This window comes from Sorex fumeus, unplaced genomic scaffold, assembly GCF_029834395.1.
Source record: "Sorex fumeus unplaced genomic scaffold, SorFum_2.1 ptg000030l, whole genome shotgun sequence".
In the NCBI taxonomy this organism is placed as follows: domain Eukaryota; kingdom Metazoa; phylum Chordata; class Mammalia; order Eulipotyphla; family Soricidae; genus Sorex; species Sorex fumeus.
In genome coordinates, this window is record NW_026606087.1 from 16,040,516 (window position 1) to 16,054,432 (window position 13,917).

Consider the following 13,917-nt stretch of genomic DNA (forward strand, 5'->3'; position numbering starts at 1 on the left):
TGTGTATTTCCAGGAGTGACCCAAAAAGAAAAAAAAAAGAAATTTAGAAGAGAGATAAAAGGGAAAAGATAAAATTAAAAATATTTCTCTAAGGAGCTAGAGGGATAGCACAGTGGATGAGATGCTTGCCTTACCCATGGCTGACCCTGATTGGATCTCTGGTACTCTAAATGGTCCCCTAAGACTTGCCAGGAGTGATCCTTGATTGTAGAGCCAGGCATAAGCCCTGAGCACCACTCGATGTGGCCCAAAACAAAACAAAAAAAGGGGGGATTAGGGGACAAAGAATACAAGAATGACATACTGAACTGGAGTACTGAACTCCAATACCCAATATACCAAGGTAGGGTTTCTCACAGTATTCTGAACATTGCCCCACATCCAGAAAATAGCAACGGTCTGGTTTCAGGCAAAGTTTAAAAGCAATAAAAAAGCAAAAACAAAACATGCTTTTGGCTGCCCTATCAAGGATTTGCTATTTTGCTATTTGCTATTTTGGACTCAGAACAAGCAGCTCTTCTCTCAGGAAGGTCTGAGGAAGCTCCCTAAAAGTCTTGCCTTACTGCGGGGAATGCAGCACAGGCTAGAGCGACAGCTCAATGGCACTCTGAAAAGCCAAGGGACCAGCTGTCACTTGGTATTTTTAGCTCCATGAGCTCAGAAAAGTGATCTTCCTGGTGATGGTTCAGAGCATGCAACCCCATCCGAAGTGTGAAGCACTACTGAAGGGGTGTGGGCGTGAGCAATGAAGAGGACTGGCTTCTTTCTCTCAAATCCCCACACAGGCAACACAGCCAGAACCATCAGGGTAAAGAATCCATCAGTGTCAAGCCCACAGGGGCGCTGTGTATCTTTGGGACCTAGGCAAACTTCCTGTTCTTCCTTAGAACCAATAACTCCTCCGTCCCCCTTTCTGTTCCCCACTCCTCTCTTGCATTCTCTCCAACCAAAGCACATCAGTCTGTTCCCACTTCTCCCCACACACCACATTTAGAACCCACAAAACACATGTCCCGTATCTGAGAATCTTCCCAACTGTTCACCTCTTGAACATCTAGAAAAGACCCCTACACTTGAGCTACATCAGCTCTGAATGTCTTTTTTTTTTTTTTTTTGCACAGTGCAGAGGCAGGAATGCCTCAGGGACGCAGCAGCCAGTCAGTGCGACCAGCAGCTGCTACTCAAGGCCAGTCCTTTTTATTGCTCTATCCATTCAGTGCTTAAGTGAGTCATTCCCAGCTCACCTTTGCACCTTCTGTACTCCTGCCATCCATCTACTATACCAGTAACTAGAATAATCTCTCTGTAAGAGTATAAATCTAACTGCATCACGACAGCATCTACTTAAAATTCCCTGGCTTCCCATTACCTATGAAATAAACTCTTGGCTTCTTGATCTCATAGTCAAAGCTTTTTATTTGACTCGCTGACTTTTCACAGATAAACTTCTTGCCCAAATTAATTTCTTTTTTTTTTAAATTTTTATTAGTGAAACACCATGAGGTACAGTTGTAGACTCACAAATTTTTGTGCCTGGGTTTCAGTTATACAATGATCAAGTACCCATCCCTCCACCAGTGCCCATTTTCCACCATCACGGGTCCCAGTATCCCCCCCCCCCAGGTCCCCTCCACCCCCCCTGCTTCTGTGGCAGGGCATTCCCTTTTGTTCTCTCTCTCCTTTTGGGTGTTGTGGTTTACAAAAGAGGCATTGAGTAGCAATCATGTTTGGTCTATAGTTTACTTTCAGCATGCTTCTCCCATCCTGGGAGGATCCTCCCAACACCCTTTAGCCCAAATTAATTTCTAATCAGTTTTCTAGACTCCGTCCCTACCTATCACATAACTCAACTCCAGATCAGTGGCAAAAAAAATTATGGCCAGGGATCAGCAACCATCTTACTGCTTGTGTTCATAAATAAAATTTTATTGAAACACAGTCTCACTCATTTATATACTGTCTAGAGCTATTTTTGTGCTCAAAGGCACAGCTAAGTTTGTTTTGCCTTGGGGTTTTATTTTTAACAGACAATTATTTGTGACAGAGATTGTATAGCTAGGAAAGCCAAAAATAATGATTATCTAGCCTTTTATTGAAAAAGTTTGTCAACATCTGCTCCAGATACATCAAGTGACTTCATGCTCCCTGAGTAAACCAAGTTATTTATGCCTCTAAGCCTTTATATAAGATGCCCCCTTTAAAATGTCTTCTCCCTCTTTATCTGCTAAAGAAAAAGTAAGGTGCCACAGTGAAGTTTTCCAGACCTCACTCAGGCAAGTTAATTGCCCTATCCTATTTATTCTCTAAGTTCTCAGGATATGTATCTATGACAGTACCTATTTCATTATACTAAATTACCTTTTAATTACTTCCCTCTTACTCCTCCTGTGCAGATCAAATATAGAAACTGTATTTTTATTTGCCATTTATCTCTTTACCCAGCATCTTGCAAATTCTTTGAAATGTCTAAATGAATAACTAATTTAGTTCTGTAAACCCACGTCCAACGATAGGGCCTGGTACAGAGCAGAGCATGTGGTTATTAAATAAATGAACAGCTCTCACTTGAGTTTGCCCGACAACACCCAGCAGAGTGCCCAGCTTACTAGCTAGTCATTGCATATATGTCAACTACACGACAGAAAGAAAAAGTTCCTAAATTGTCAATCTAAAGTAAAAATATTTGACTAGGAGCCAGAGAGTTACATAGCTTGAACTCAATGTAGCATGATGACATAGGGCAGGATTACAGAGTTACACTGACAAAGTGTGAAGCCTGGTTCTACCCCTTATTGTCAATGCAGCATGCACTTAATTTGTAAAATGAGGTAAAAGCCATACAAAACTTCTTAATATCCTCACACTGATGATAATATAAATGAGCTAATTAACATACAGAGCTTAGAACAGTGTGTGGCACAAACTCCTCCTAAACATATTAATATATTAAAAGAAGGGTATAAAAAATTAAGTGTATGGTGAAGAAATGGATGTTGGAATATTGTGTGACTGAAACCCAATCATGAACCACTTTGTAACTCTATCTCATGGTATTCAATACAAAAAAAATTAATGCCTCATGGGAAGGGGGCGGTACTAGCACATCCTTCACGCCCTACCAAGGCCACGAGTTGCCCCCCACAAGCAGTTCTCAGGCACGGCCATGGCTCTAGAGGCAAAAGGACTTAATCTAGAGTCCAGCAGCTTGTGGCAGAAAAGTGAATGGATTATGCATGAAACTACAGCGCCATGCCTCCCCAGGAGGGAAAGGGTGTCTCTCCCTTCCGCCTCCTCCCCCACCTCTCCCTCTCCCCCACCCCCAGCAAGGTGGCTGCTGCCTCAGAGCTTATTGGAAAGTCAGGTATGAGCCCAAGGTGACAGGGCAACTAAAGCCTCATGGGAAGGGTGGTGGTACCGGCTCGTCCTTCACCCCCTACTGAGGCCACGAGTTGCCCCACACAAGCGGCTCTCCAGCATGGCCATAGCACCAGACACACAGAAACCAATCTCGTAATTTTCTGGTTCTTGGCAGAAATTCCTCCAGACTTAATTAGTAGAATATCAGAAATCCAAAATCTGATAGCGGCCGCGCGACATCATATGGTTCTCATAACCAGCTATATAAAACAAATTATTTCACACTGCCTTTTCAGCAGTTCTGATTGTTGGAAAATTCTAAACAATAATGGTGCATCTTTTGTCAAAATAATGAATGTAATCAAAGTAGAGAGAGAGTTAAGTAGAAATCATCTGCCTCACAGGCATTGGGAGGTATGGGAGCGAGGTATATTGGGGTTATTGGTGGTGAAAAGTAAGTACTGGTGAAAGGAAAGGTGTTTGATCATTGTATGACCGAGATAAACCTGAAAGCTTTGTAACTTTTCCCACAGTGATTCAATAAATACGTATAACAAAAAAAATTTTAATGATGTTTATACTTAACCGCATTCTAGTTTATAGAGACACTTCTCTCTCATATGTAAAGAGGGGCCATAGATGAGGCAGAAAATAAATTATTTCTTAAATGCTTGCAATAGAAAGCCAAGCGATCAGCAGCAGAGATAATATGACAAACTGTAATCTATCTAGTTATCTCTAAGGTCATTTCTATTCTATTCTGTTGTTCTTTGAAAGCTTTGGTCCTAAATAAAAATTTCACTAAGGCAAAGTTCTTTTTCTCAATTTTATTTTAGATTTTTTAAATTGAATCACCATGGATTACAAAGTTACAAAGATATTCATGATTGAGTTTCAGTGTATATTGTTCCAACACCAATCCCTTCACCAGTGCCCACTACCCTCCACCAATGTCCCCAACTTTTCCTCCCACCCCCAAGCCTGCCTCTGTGGCATCCACTTTTCACCTCCTCCATTGGCCTAGTGTTCCCTTCCCTAATTAATCTCACTCACTCCTGCCCCGGTGCCAAGCTTCCTGCTGAAGACAGGCAAGATTCTTACAGGTTGATCCCTATCTCCCTTCTTGGTCACACCAAATGCCATACTCTACATCCAAGTGACATAACACATTACTTGAAACTCCTTGATAATGTCAGATTTTCCACAAACTTTAGGATTTTGTTGTTGTTGTTATTTATTTATGTATTTTTGCAGTGCTAGGGATCAAACCCAGGGTCTCACAAATACAAAGCAAGTGTTTTACTGCTGAGCTACATCCCTGGCCCCAATCTTTTATTTTTACACACAATATTCCCTCACCTAAAATACTTCTGGTTACATTAAGTCATCACTTCATACCCAGATTACATGTCAGCAATACTGCACGTGACTAAAACTAACATAGGTTTTCCTCCTCTACTAACTTATTACAGTATTTACTTCTCCTACTGTAGGCTCCTCCTCTATTTACATGGCTGTTTCCACCACTCATGGAACCTCTTCCCAAAAAGCAATTTTCATCTTTCCACTTATTACTATACATTTCTAGCACCCAGATATATAGACACAGAGAATCAACTCTAAGGTCAATGATGAAGAGCTCAGTCCTTGTCACAGAATCTTTCTTTCTTCTTTTTTTTTTTTTTTGGCCTTTTGGGTCACACCCAGTGATACACAGGGGTTACTCCTGGCTCATGCACTCAGAAATTACTCCTGGCAGTACTCGGGGACCATATGGGATGGTGGGAATTGAACCTGGGACAGCCATATGCATATGCAAGGCAAATGCCCTACCCACTGTGCTATCACTCCGGCCCCCAAAGAATCATTGTTGATGTCCTCAGACTATGATAAAGGCAGTGACACAGGTCAAACCCTTGAGGTAGCAACTATGGTTGCAACTGGCCAGGTATCTTGCCAAAATGACAAAGACTGGAACTCTGACATCTCTGTTTTATTAACTATTAAGACCAAAGTATTCAAGATAGCCCAAGACTGCTGGCTGGGGAATCTTTGTTTTAAAAAGGAGGATAGAAATAGATCATTAATTTTAAGATATTCCCAGAGAGAAAGGATTAACTTTTTAATTGGGGTCAATACTGACACATTTACATAGGATGAACAGAATGAACACAGCACTGGACAGAATGCATTATAAGTAAGGAGGTCTAAAAAAACTAATGAGTTAGAGAGAACATCTGACTTGTTAAGTGAGATGCTCCATAGAACCACACTCCCACAAAACTGGTGAAATTCTTCCCAGCCCTGGAGTTAGAATTAAACCCAGGGCCTCGCACATAGGAGGCATAAAATTACTTATTATAGCAATCATCTAAAGTCTTAGGACAAGATGAAGAGTAATGAGATGGATGATGGGGGCACAAGTGAGTGTATTTAATACCACTGAAAAAAACGGTACACTTGGAAGTAGTTAAGATAGGGACCAGGGAGGTACTCAGTGGGCAGGGGGCACATGCATGCACCTGGACTTGAGTCCAACCCAAGAACCACGTGACAATCACTCCCAACTCACACTGCCAGGGGTGGCCCTGGAGTCCCTGAGCCATCCCTGGGAATCCAGAGCCATAGGAACACTGCTTGGGAGGCACAACTCCCCATCCCCACCCCACCCCCAGGAAAGGTTAAGATGGTAAATTTCACATTATGTAGAATTTATTTCTTCTTTTTTAAGTAGGGATCAACCTAAATGGAGCACTGGGAGCCAGTTCCTACAGTGTTCAAACCAGTAGTACTGGGAGCCACCTGTGGCTGAGGTCTGGGGTGGTTGAGGGCTACCATCACTATACCTGGTGGGTGGTTGGAAGGCTATATGGTTCGAGAGATAAAACACAGGGCCTCACACACGCAAAACATATATTCTACTACTTGGTCCACATCTCCAGCCCTATCGTATATATTTTAACAATTGGGGGGGGAAAAAAAAGAAAGAAAGAAAGCAATGAAGGACTGGGGTTGTGATACAGTGGGAGAATATATACTCTGCATGCATGAAATCCTGGGTTTAGTGCCTGGAACCAAAACTAAAAGTCTTTTTAAAAAAATATTTTTTTCTGGCGTGGTCCAAAGGGCATACAAAGAAACATTTCCTTATGAAGATCTATTAAACCAGTGAGTCTATAGTATTTGAACAAGCACCTGTTCCCTCCTCACTTTCCCACCTACTTTCCACATCAGGAAGATAGAAACTCAGGCAGACGAGTTGGCTCAATGGGTGGTGAATGCGCTTTCCATGAAGGAGGCCTGGGTTCAAACCCAACACTGCACAGTCCCAAAGCACCACTAGGGATGGCCCCAAATACAAGCACTGTAGCACTGTAGCACTGCCCTTCCGTTGCGCATCAATTTGCTCGAGCGGGCACCAGTAACGTCTTCATTGTGAGACTTGTTACTGTTCTTGGCATACCGAATACAACACAGGGAGCTTGCCAGGCTCTACCGTGCAGGTGGAATACTCTTGGTAGCTTGCTAGGCTTTCTGAGAGGGGTGGAGGAATTGAACCTGGGTCGGCCCGGGTCAGCTGCATGCAAGGCAAATACCCTACCCGCTGTGGGAAACAGTGGTAGAGTTTCCCACATTTGGGGAAATCACAGGGGTCAGCATATCCGGAGTGCGATGAATAAGACTTGCCCTGGGAAAACCACCTACGTGATCATGGTGTCTCCCCTCTCAGGTAAGTATTTCACCCCCAAATACAAGTAAACAAAAAAGAAAGAAACTTCTCTCCAAACTGGTACAGTCAAGAACACACAGCTCCCTGTCCCCCCTTCCCACCTCTTCCCAGCTGCAGGCTTGTGTGCCTGAGAAGGTCAGCACTTGTTTATCTGCTGATAAGAGTAACTCTGAGGGAAATCCAGCCAAGAAGTGGGTCTCCTTGCTCCGCACAGTTCCATTCACCGGTAAGGGTTTAATAGGTGTCAGTGGATAATGGTCCCCAGTCTGCTCTGTCTGCCTGACTGCGAAGACACCAATTATATTCTAGAAGAGGCAAGTCATGACGACCTGAGGCTACAGCCACCCCTCCACCAATACTCAGTTCCTGAACCAGGATGTCACTGAACAAAGGTTTCTGCTAATCCCAGCTCTGTACTCTGGAGCCACTTCTGGTAGTTCTCAGGGAACTGTGTTGTGCTGGGTCAAACCAGGGCCTCCCATTAGCAAAACATGCACTCAGCCTATCTCTACAACCCTCAACTGAATTTTCTTTTCTTTTTTAAAAAAATTTTTATTAGTGAATCATTGTGAGGTACAGTTACAGACTTACAAACTTTTGTCCTTGCGTTTTAGTCCTACAGTGATGGAGTACCCATCCCTCCACCAGTGCCCATTTTCCACCACCAATGATCCCAGCATCCCTCCCACCACCCCCACCTTATCCCCCCCCCACCTCTGTGGCAGGGCATTCCCTTTTGCTCTCTCTCTCCTTTTGGGTTCAAATGAATTTTCAATTCTCAACTGATCAGGGAGCTCAGTCACCATAAAGATATCAAAAGATCTGTAAATTGTCACGTAGGGGTTAAAAAAAAATCTCATAGATATAAATTCAAATCCATCTCTGCCATATATAATATAATTTTGAGCCTGAACATGAAAAACACTGAGACTTTTGAAGGCAGTCTCTCACACTGCCTGTATGTAAATGACGCTTTACAAATGTTTGAACACACTTTCAGAATCTAGGTGCCCTAGCAGGGAGCTCACAATATGGAGAATGGTTATGTCCTGAATGAAGCAGCACTCAACCTCTGAGTCTGCACAACTTTTAATAATCAGCTCCTTCTTCTCAAGACACCAGGTGGTTGGGTGAAAAGGAACAAAGTTCTCACCTGTAGAGTGCCACATTCTGAAATGGTGCATGCCTCTGAAAGGGCCTGAACTGCTGGCCACAGGGTGTGGAAAAGTTTGATAACGTTGTTGAAATCTGCATACAGCAATATGGTTTAGAAAGAATACTTTAGGGGCCAGAGAGATAGTACAGTGGGTAGGGTGCTTGCCTTGCATGCAGCTGACTTAATTTTGATCCCAGGCATCCCATGTGGTTCCCCAAGCCCACCAGGAGAAAATCTGAGCACAGAGCTAGGGAATAAGCTCTGAGCACTGCGGATGTGCCCCTTCACCCTTCACCGCTCCCCCCACCTCCAAAAGAAAGAAACACTGGCTAGAGAGATAGTTTAGGCTTTAAAGTATTTGCCTTGCATGTGGATACTCCGGGTTCCTATGTGGCACAAGGCAGCCCATAGCTTCCAAGAGCACAATCAAGAGTGATCCTTGAGCACTGAGCCAGGAGAAAGGCCCAAGCACCACCAGGTATGGCTCAAAAATTAAAAAACAATTAAGGTGCTTGCCTTGCATGCGGTCAACTCCTATTCAATCCCTGGTACCACATATGGTATCCAGAGGACAGCCAAGGGTCATTCTTGAGCACATAGCCACAGGAGTCACCCCTGAGTATCACCAGTGTGGCCCAAAAATTAAAAGACAACAATAAAAACAAAAAGAAACAGTGACACAGATTCCTAAGGATGTCACACTCATTCCTCCACGTGGCATATCCTTCTCTCCTCTGTATTGAAGATACATCCTACTCATCTCCAACAATTCATCTAGGTATCACTTCAGTGCAGTCTTTCCAGACAACATTCTGAGATGGGTTAACTCTCCTACGCTGCCAAAGCTACAGCATGGTGCTGATCACAACACTTCCATGCATCAGGATGTCTTTCTGCCTTGCTAATCTATGAGTCCTTTCCTGGTAGAAAACCTACCTTCTTCATTATTCTCTGCATATCAAATAATATCAAGCATCCAGCACAGGAAAGATAGTAAATATATTTGGAGAAGTAAGATTTTTTTTTAAAGTGGAGAAAAATCAAGAACAATAAGGGGCAGGTCACTGATGCTCAAGTAAATCAGAAATTGCACTGGAAACCAATTCTAATACCATGAAGTACACTGAATGGAACGTGCATGCAGACACAGATATGCACAGAGATTTTCACACATGTACAGACAGACAAACTCTCACGCACCAGAAAGAACTGAAGGAAAGCATGGCCTTGAGAGTCAGCTACCAATGCCTCCTTAGGAAAAAAAGTCAGAAGCTTAAAACCAAAATTGGGGCTTTTCTTCCTCATTGGCTTAATACTTCTGACTGCCAGGCAAGCTCTGTATGGTCCAGATCCTGCTAAACTACTGGCATCTGTGAGTTTCTGATTATTCTGATTCTTCTTTAACTCCAAGGCCCTGCACACTATTCTGCAACCTAATATTTTGCTGCTGTCCTTCTCCCTGGTCTCATCTCACCTTTCTAGCTTTCTCTCAGCTCCCTTCTCCTTGACTCTGTGTTCCTACTATCCCTCACTTCCTTTTTCTTTTCTTTTTTTTTCCAGTTGTTTTTTATTTGGGTCACTTCCAGCTGTGCTCAAGGAACCGTGAGGTACCAGGATCAAATCCAGGTCTCCTGCATTCAAAGCATGTGCTCCAGTCCAATGACCTATATCTCCCTGGCCCCTCCTTTTACTTCCTGTCATACACACAGACGCATTTAATACAGAATGAGACATACAAATAGGAAGACATTAGGATACGCACAAAGGGCACATACAGGTATATCGACACATATGCAGAAACACTTTTCAAGTATCACTAATTCCTGTCATTAACAGGACCGACATCCCAAACAGACAACACAGACTCACCAACAAAAAGAGGAGGAAGGAAAACAACAGTCTGCGAAAGAATTTCCCTGTCTGTTAAAGCAAATCACCGTCTGGGCTTTCCTGGAAACATGAGTGGTACCATCTGGGGAGCCGCTGCCTTCTCCGGTATCTGGCTAAGGCACTGGGACAGATTGCAAACTATGCCTACTCCTTCTGATGTGTAGCCCAGCTTGTCTAGTAAGGGGTACCCTTCCCCGAGTGCTGGCTGGCAATGTGTCTTCTGCTGGAACAAAAATGATAGATTACCTTATGCTTATTCCACAAGAAACTCTCACCATCTTCGTGCTCAACAGTAGGGCCCTTAAGCTGTACTACTGTCACTGCCAGTTTAGGTATCTGCCTCTCTCAGTAACCTGCAGGCTTGTCAATGACAAAGAGCATCTAATTTTCATCTTTGCTTTAGAGATGAAAATGCAGCTTTAGGCTTATTTACAGCCAGCACATTTCGAAGTTTAGATTTGAACTCAAGTCCAAAGAGCACATTTCGATTTCTGTAACCAAATATTTTAATGCCTTTTTCGATGACTGGAGGCAGTGGGTAGGTCACACATACTTAGTTCTGGTGCCCTCTGGGTACTGCAGTGTTGCTCACACACACACAGTTATGGTCGCCATATGCCTGTTTGTGGGGTGCCAGGAATCACAAAGGGCAGTGCAGCTGGGATCACACTGGACAGTGGTCAGATTCCCAGCTTCATGTCTGTAAAGCAATCACTCCACCACTATTCCACACACCCACAGACCAAGCTTAGACAAAGTCAATGTCCAGGGCCTACCTAGAGAAGTAGCGCAGGAGTTCCAAATACCTGCCTGGCAATTGGATGGTCACAAGTTCAAATCCCAGGTGCCCCACATGCACTGAGAACAAAGCTGGCAGCTTTCTCATATGCAATCCCTGGCTGCACAACGGCTAGTGTGTGTGAGCACCACAAAGAAGGGTGCAAACCCTGGCAACACATGAGTAGACACTTTAGCTCACCCTGCACGAGCACCACAACCACAACCTGTGTGTCTCAAGTACAAGTGCAAGCACCAGTTGGCACATGTATGAACACAACTGAAAGGAGCACAAACCTCAAAAAAAAAGCACAAAAATTAGTATTGAATGCATGTGTAAAGCCACAGAACTTGAATTCAGAGGGTGCACAGTCCCCAGGCTCTCTCGGAACCTTGTCTGGGAGGTGAAGACAACAGTACCATGTAATGGTTCAAAAGAAAAATATATGAAGCAAGTTTCTATTTAAAAATGAAGGTAGGGGCTGGAGCGATAGCAGAGCAGAAGGGTGTTTGCCTTGCATCCAGCCAGCCTGGCCAAGCCGGGTTCAACTCCTCCGCCCCTCTCAGAGAGCCCAGCAAGCTACTGAGAGTATCTCGCCCGCACAGCAAAGCCTGGCAAGCTACCCATGACATATTCGATATGCCAAACACAGTAACAACAAGTCTCATGATGGAGACGTTACTGGGCCCACTCGAGCAAGTTGTTGGGGTAAGCTACATTATTTTCTACTTTCAAATGGTGAATTTTTAAATACAAACAAACAGGGTCTGAGAGTTTGAATCCCAAGTTTGAATCTCAGCACTCACATGGCTCCTAAGGGCATCGGCGCACGCCCTAAAGCTTCCCCTTCCCCCAGGACCTCCAGGCATCACAAGGTCTGAGCAACATCCTCAATCCTTGGGCAATGAACCCAAAGTCCATCTGTCCAAGAGTCAAGGGGTATGGGGGTAGACCTCCTGAGCACCAACTGGGAGCCTCCCTTCCCCCAAAATAAATACAGATGCATAAGCAAAGAAACAAGCAAAATCTCCAGCCTTCCAGTGTTGCACAAAAAGGAAACACAGGAAATCTATATTCAGGATTGGGTATACCAGTACCACAGGAAGAAGAAGGCTCTGCTTCCCAGGAACCAGAGTGGTAGCAGCCACAGGAAGAGGGAGGGTCTAAGCACACGGTGTATCCAATAAAATAAAACCAGTGCTAGGATTAGAGAGACAGTACCATGGTAAAGCACTGGTCTGCATGTGGGTTGCACCCCTGATATGATTTACAGGCCCCTAAACAACACCAGGAACTATCCCTGAGCATAGAGCCAGAAACAAGCCATGAGTAAATAGAGCAACAGTAGAGCAGGTTGGGCATTTGCCTTGCATACAGTCAAGTTCGATCCCTGGCATTCCATTTGGCCTCCCTGAGCCCTGCCGCATCTGATCCCTGAGCGCAGAGCCAGAAATAATCCCTGAATACCACCAGGTATGGTGAACACAAAAACAAAACAGAAGCACAGCCAAGTGTAACCAAAATATTAAGGGGAAAAAAAACTACAGTGCTCACTTTGTCATTGTTTTCAACATCTTCAACAAAGAACTAGGTCTGGTATGAGTTAAACATTTGATTCAGGTCCCTAGAGGCAGGATGGCAGGAAGGTAGGAAGGCAATGAGGGAGGAGAACAGTGGGGAGGAGAAGGTAGGGACAGAACCTCAAGGCTGTTCAGGGGTTCTCACAGGCTTTCTACACTAGTGGAGAAACAGTATAGAAAATGCTTTACATACCAGTCTAGCTGTCACCAAGCTAAACAGAAATCTCTGCTTTTAGAAAAAAAATGGCAGTTTGGACTTTCATATATCTATCAAAGTTAGGAATGGAGGAAATGAAGAGAGAAAATTCACACTCTTGAGACATGCTTCCAGACCCTGCCTGGGTTGAACCTCGTATCTGGGGCACTTCATATCCGGGGAAGAGTCCTTCCACCGGCCCCAACAGAGCCCTGGCAGTCAAAAACCTCCAGAACTCGATTGTTGCCATGCTCATGGCCGATCTTCACAGGCTAGGACAAGACTCAACCATGAGTGAATTGCAGAAAAAAAAATAGGTACGCAGGTTTTGTAACCAAAATCTCCAGGCTCTCAGAGGGTCAGGAATGGGAGACCTCCGTCTCCCTGTTCTGGGATCCTAGCAGTCACGCCCACAGATTGCCTCTGGCACCATATAGGCTCATTTGCGGCCATGATTCAGAGACTCACGAGTAAATTTTGGAAGAGAGCAACAAGCTGCAGACATGCCTTTGGACCCCAAAGTCACCATTCCAGTTAAAAACTTAATTCCAGCTGTATCGAACTATTTAAAATTTTAGAATTTCTGAAGCATGTGGTCACATTTGCAGCTGCATCACATTTCATAAGCTACACCACTGACATACCAGGAGAAGCACACCACACTGGATGGGGTGTGAAGTAGGCTACTGATCTTGATTTAAATATATACATACATATATGTATATAAATGTGTATATGTATACACACACACACATATATATAAGCACAAAAAGTTCAACCTGTATCAGCCTTAGTAAATCTAACTAGGTTAGATTTATTATTTAGTAAATTTATTATTTAGTAGGCTGGAGCAATAGCACAGCGAGTAGGGCGTTTGCCTTGCACGTGGCTGACCCGGCCAACCCAAGTTCAATTCCTCTGCCCCTCTCGGTACCGTCAAGCTACCAACAGTATCTCGCCCGCACAGCAAAGCCTGGCAAGCTACCCGTGACATATTCAATATGCCAAACACAGTAACAAGTCTCACAATAGAGACACTACTGGGCCCCCTCGAGCAAATCGATGAACAACGGGAGGACAGTGCTAGACAGTGCTAGATTATTTAGTAATTTATTTGCTAGTAAATCTTTTATACAAGGGCCTAATAACTCCAGGCTGAGATGCAACAATCTTCACACACCTTCTTCTAAGGAAACTTTGATCATTTTCAGCAGATTATTCATACAAGCA

The 13,917-nt window shown here is 43.9% G+C and overlaps 1 protein-coding gene and 1 non-coding gene across 4 annotated transcripts in view; both read right to left on the minus strand.

Annotated features, from left to right (window-relative positions):
• Positions 1 to 13,917, minus strand: part of STIM1 (stromal interaction molecule 1) — a 203,816-nt gene that overhangs the window by 71,395 nt on the left and 118,504 nt on the right. The gene's annotated exons all lie outside the window — the stretch shown is intronic.
• Positions 6,938 to 7,095, minus strand: LOC130025571 (U1 spliceosomal RNA). Its single transcript, XR_008792711.1, has one exon. It is a non-coding gene; the product is annotated as a U1 spliceosomal RNA (small nuclear RNA).